The following is a 6,153-nucleotide window of genomic DNA, read 5'->3' as shown; positions in this document are numbered from 1 at the left end:
CAGCTGGAAGACACACGAATCCTTAGGTTCCCACGTGAAGGCACCGTGCCCGTCACGAAGGGGCGCCCCTGATAGCCTCTCTGAACCGGGCTGGGCAGAGCCACACCAGAGTCTGGCTCAAGGAGGCAGCCCAGAGAAGCAGTGCCCGGGCCTCCAGGCCACAGGGGTCCCTCTCGTCTAGCCCAGCGCCTGACACCACACAAGACAAGACACATGGCCAATCTCAGAGACAGAGGGGCTTGCCACTGGGGGGAGAACCCTACAAGGGGCTGACCCAAAACCCAGAACTCTCAACTCTCGGTGAACTTCATTTAAAATGAGTTCTTCCAAGTAAAACGCATGGCCAAGTTCCAAGCGCAGCAAGCAGCAGCCCCAGGGGAGGTGGCTCCGCGTTCTGCCAGCCTGCGCTGGGCCCTGCGTCCCCCCAGGACATCGCGGTGAGCTCCCTCAAAGTGCCACTGTATGTCGTCGTGAGGAAGCTCAGTTTGGCCAAACCATTCAACACCAGATTCCTCCCGGCGAGTCCCTACGGATGCCCATCCCGCCCTCCCCTGGCCTCTTCTGTCCGGCCCTGCACCCTCGGCCTAAAGTGCCACCTGCCCAACACTGAGGGCAGCCGCGCAGAGCTCAGGTCACCGGGGTGAGCTGGTGGCCAGCAGGAAAGGGCTCCTCTCCACCCATCTCACAGTCCTGTACCACTGGGAAGCAACAACACAAAAAGGAAATTGCCCAATCTCATCATCATATGCCCCACACTGAACACTTAAAGGCAAATCATCATCTTAAAGTACTACGTTTAGGGATTCAGTTAAAATATACACGGGTTTTGTCTTCTTGATCCGACTGTTGCTATTGCTTCTTCTGAGGACAAGAAAAAGAACTGATACCCTAAAAAAAAGAACTCGATTTGTTTTAAAAAAAAAAAAAGAGCAACAATGCGGGGTGGGGGTGGAGCCGGAAACGCGTGCCCTCTCCCACTCCCGCCCACCCCGTTTCCTTTTGGCTCACAAAGTTGTTTGGTTTTTTTTTTTTTCCCCCTCTTCGCTGTCGGTGCGGCTCTCGCGGCCACCCTCCAGCCATCCGTGCCTCCGTCAGTTCCAAGCGGCGGGCTTCAGAAGGCGTCCCTGGATATCCACCTGCTGTCGGTGAGGAAGTTCAGGATCCACTTCTTGAGGACTTTATCCAGGTAGCTGGGCAGGCGGCTCTTGGAGGGGATGCCCTGGCGCTTCGGCAGGTGGTCCTTGATGATGATGGTCTTCACGGTCACGAAGTGCTTGGGGCTCAGGTTCAGCGAGCTGCACAGCACCTTCTCGCGGTCTGACAGGAGCTCGAAGCCCGGCAGGTGCTCTATGTCCGCGAACTCGCCGTCCCGGCCGTCCTCCTTGCCGCGCTTGGCGCCCCCGCCGCCGCCGCCTTGTTCTTGCGCTTTTCCCGCTTGTGCCGGGCTGCCTCTACTCTGCCAACTCCTCCATCTTGGTGATGCCTTGCGCCCGTAGCGCTGCAGCTTGCGGATCTTGGCCCGCAGCATCTTCTCCTTGTGCATGTACTCGAACAGGTCGTCGAACTCCTTGCAGGACATGAACTGGTAGACAGGCCGCAGCTTCAGCCGCAGCTCCTTCACCTTGGTGACCTTGCACCGCGCCGCCCGCTCCTTCTCCTTGCCCAGGAAGGCGGGCACCAGGTTGTAGCCGCGCGCGATGTTCTTGCACCGCTGCCGCTCACGGAACTTGCACAGGGACAGGTCCAGGTGCGCGCGCTTCAGCTCGATCTCCACGTCGTTGCCTCCTTGACGGAGGGCCTGCTGAGGAGCGTCTTGACGTTCTGGTCGTACTCGATCTCGTAGTCGTCCGGCAGAGGCATGTAGTCCAGCTGCTGCTGCTCGGCCACCGAGATGTGTAATGCTCCATCACTTCCTGGGGGGTCCGGGAAGCGCCGACGTGAGTTGCCATGTCCTCCCAGTTCCCGAAGCTGAACTGCTCCATGGCATCCAGCAGCAGCTGCTCCTCGCGGCTGGTCCAGCCCCCGTTGCCTCCGGCCCCCAGAGCGTGAAGCGCCCGCCGTCCATCAGCTGGTAGCCGTGGTAGCGGCGGTGGTGGTGGCGGATCTCGGCGCCGGCGGAGAAGCACCCGGGGCAGGGGCACAGCTCGATGTCCTGGCACTCGGCGCAGCGGAAGCGCAGCGGGCTCACCTCCGCCAGGCAGTACACGCAGTACTTCTTGCGGAGCTCGCCATCTTCCGCCGCCAGGCCCGCCGCCCCGCGCTCCAGCGAAACCGCGGGGCCGCCACCACCTCGGCCGCCCTGCCTCAGGCGCCCGCTGCTGACATTTTTTTTTTTTTTTGGTGATAATTCTGGGAGTCTTGTAGATCTTTATAGAACCGTTCAGCTTCAGCTTCTTTGGCGTTAGTGATTGGGCATAGACTTGGATTCCGGTGATATTGAATGATTTGACTTGGAAAGGAACAGAGATCATTCTGTTGTTTTAGAGATTGCACCCAAGTACTCCATTTCGAGTCTTCTGTTGACTCTGAGGGGGCTACTCCATTTGTTCTAAGGGATTCTACTACCCACAGTAGTAGATGTAATGATCGTCTGAATTAAATTCACCCATTCTGCTCCACTTTACTTCACTTAGTCCTAAAATGTTGATGGTCACTCTTGCTAGCTCCTGTTTGACCACTTCCAATTTACCTTGATTCTTGGATCTAGCATTCCAGGTTCTTATGCAATATTTTTCTTTACAGCATGGGACTTAACGTTCACCACCAGACACAGCCATGACTGAGCATTGTTTCTGCTTTGGCTCAGCCTCTTCATTCTTTCTGGAGCTAGTTCTTTGCTGTTTTCCAGTAGCATATTGGGCACCTACAGACCTGAGGAGTTCATCTTTCAGTGTCATATCTTTTTGCCTTTTCATATTGTTCATTGGGTTCTCAAGGCAAGAATACTGAAGTGGTTTGCCATTCCCTTTCCAGTGGACCACATTTTGTCAGAACTCTCCACCATGACTCATCTGTCTTGGGTGGCCGTACACGACATGGCTTGTAGTTTCAATGAGTTAGACAAGGCTGTGGTCCATGTGATCAAATTTTGGAGCATAGAAATGTTTATTATAGGGCAATGCAAGTAGCTGTGTGGTTTATACTCTTAAAAAATCCCTAACTCCCAGAAGGGTTTCAGCAAAGCATTTTAAAAGGCAAGGAGGGGAGGAGGGGCTGGTTGGTTGTTACAACTGCTTACTGCAGGAATCTTTTATTGTTGCAGCCGGCCACATAAGTCAGGTCATGGATGTTCCTATAAACCTCCAACAAGACCAATGTTATTCTCTGTTCTGCAACATTTTTTAATCTCTATATGAATGGAAAAGTGTCACACCCTTTAAGGTCGGAGTCTTGGACTGTCCTGTATATTTCAGGTTATAGCCAATATTCTTAAAGCAAATGGAATACAATACAAAGGTTAAAGTAAAAGAAACAAGTTTATTATAGACTGAGATTTGTTCTGCCCTATTACATTCACAGAGGTAGAAGTCTCAAGCAGATTTAAAGGAAAATATTTTATTCAGGTTTCATAATTTTCTCCAGCAGAAGTATTAGTCAGAAAATTACCTTGTTCCTTATTACCAATAGCACTTGCAACCATGACTGTTTTTACACACTTTTATAAAACACTTTTTATCTTTTCTTCATTTTTAGAAATGTAGGATGGGAGAGGGACTGTAGTGTCTATTCAGCGAGTCATCTTGAAAAGGAAGCCTTATTCAGCATATAATATAATATATATTATATATAAAATATTATAATATGACTCTGAAAAAATTACTACAGCTAGGGACTTACAGTCTAGGTGATGGTTACTGACCACAATCAGAAGGACAGTATAGGATGTTAACTTCTCCCTGAGCAGCTTTGCACTCAGAAACAACACCCAGGCAACTCTTGAGAGTAAGGGAGGTTTTTTTAAGTGTATTAGTCAGATTTCTTCAATGAAATATCTATCTAGTCTATCTATCTAAATTATAAAACACTGGCTCACACAATTATGGAGGCTGAGAAGTCTGAAGTCCAGAACTGACAAGCTGGAGCCCCAGGAGGGTCAATGGTGTGGTTCTAAGAGCTGATGTTTGTTAAATCGGAAGGCAGGAAAAAGACTGATTTCCCATTTCATGGCAGTCAGGTGGGAGAACAGAGAAGGCAATGGCACCCCACTCCAGTACTCTTGCTTGGAAAATCCCATGGACGGAGGAGCCTGGTGGGCCTCAGTCCATGGGGTTACTAAGAGTCGGACACGACTGAGCGACTTCACTTTCACTTTTCATTTTCATGCACTGCAGAAGGAAATGGCAACCCACTCCAGTGTTCTTGCCTGGAGAATCCCAGGGACGGGGGAGCCTGGTGGGCTGCCGTCTATGGGGTCGCACAGAATTGGACACAACTGAAGCGACTTGGCAGCAGCAGGTAGGAGAAGCTTCCTCTCACTAGAGGAAGAGTCAGCTTTTTTGTTCTGTTCAGGTTTTCACTGATTAGATGAGGCCTACTCATGAAATTAAAAGATGCTTACTCCTTGGAAGAAAAGTTATGACCAACCTAGATAGTATATTCAAAAGCAGAGACATTACTTTGCCAACAAAGGTCCGTCTAGTCAAGGCTATGGCTTTCCCAGTGGTCATGTATGGATGTGAGAGTTGGACCGTGAAGAAGGCTGAGCGCCGAAGAATTGATGCTTTTGAACTGTGGTGTTGGAGAAGACTCTTGAGAGTCCCTTGGACTGCAAGGAGATCCAACCAGTCCATTCTGAAGGAGATCAGCCCTGGGATTTCTTTGGAGGGAATGATGCTAAAGCTGAAACTCCAGTACTTTGGCCATCTCATGCGAAGAGTTGACTCATTGGAAAAGACTCTGATGCTGGGAGGGATTGGGGGCAGGAGGAGAAGGAGATGACAGAGGATGAGATGGCTGGATGGCATCACTGACTTGATGGACGTGAGTTTGAGTGAACTCTGGGAGTTGGTGATGGACAGGGAGGCCTGGCGTGCTGTGATTCATGGGGTCACAAAGAGTCAGACACGACTGAGCAACTGAACTGAACTGAACCCACACTGGGGCGGGCAATCTGCTTTACTTAATCTACCAAGTCAAATTAAAAAATTTTTTTTTAGGATTGTGAATGATTTGATTATTTAATTTGCTTTCTATGTACTTATATTGTGCAAGAAAATATATTAATCAGGGAAAATAGTAATTTTTAAAAATTGAAGTGTAGTTGCTTTGAACTGTGGTGTCAGTTTCTACTGCATAGCAAAGTAAACTAGCCATACACATACGTGCGTGTGAGCTCAGTCGCTTCAGTTGTGTCCAACTCTTTCGACCCCGTAGACTGTAGCCTGCCAGGCTCCTCTGCCCATGGGATTCTCCAGGCAAGAATACTGGAGTGGGTTGCCATTCCCTCCTCCAGGGGGTCTCCCTGACCCAGGGGTCGAAGCTGCATCTCTTATGTCTCCTGCATTGGCAGGCCGGTGTTTTGGCACTAGCACCACCTGGGAAGCCCATATATATATACCTATATACCCTCTTTTATGGATTTCCTTCCCATTTAGCACCAAATAGAGTTCCCTGTGTTATGCAGTAGGTTCTCATTACTTATCTGCTTTATACATAGTAGTGTATATACATCAACCCCAATCTCCGAATTCATCCAACCCCTCGCCCCTTTCCTCCTTGGTAGGACCAAGAGGCCATCATACAGAATGCAGTAAGTCAGAAAGAGGAAAATATCCTGTATAATAATATATGTGTTACCTAGAAAAATGTTTAAGATAATATTATTTGCAAAGGAGAAAGAAGACACATGTAGAGAACAAGTATATGAATACCAAATCAAATGTTAATCTCACCCAGGAACACCCTCACAGACACACTCAGAATGTTGTTTGACAGATACCTGAATAATTCATGACTTCGTGAAGTTGACACAGATTATCCATCCAAGCAGGTAAAGTCACTGTAAAACAAGAGGAGTCTCAAGGATGAGCAGATTAAGAAAAGCTGAAGGTCAACAGGAGTGGAGAGGGAGCCAGTAATGCGAATAACTTGAGGGTTGAGTGAACATAATCCAGGAGGTGAAAAGGAGGTGTAGCCATTTGAATAGTATTCACC

General features: G+C 49.2%; 1 pseudogene; it reads right to left on the bottom strand.

Moving 5' to 3' along the window:
• Positions 1,057–6,153, bottom strand: part of LOC102186344 — a 32,031-nt pseudogene continuing 26,934 nt past the window's right edge.

Source organism: Capra hircus, chromosome 21 (genome assembly GCF_001704415.2).
Source record: "Capra hircus breed San Clemente chromosome 21, ASM170441v1, whole genome shotgun sequence".
In the NCBI taxonomy this organism is placed as follows: domain Eukaryota; kingdom Metazoa; phylum Chordata; class Mammalia; order Artiodactyla; family Bovidae; genus Capra; species Capra hircus.
The sequence above is the reverse complement of the archived record's forward strand: the minus strand, read 5'-3'. Positions and strand labels throughout refer to the sequence as shown.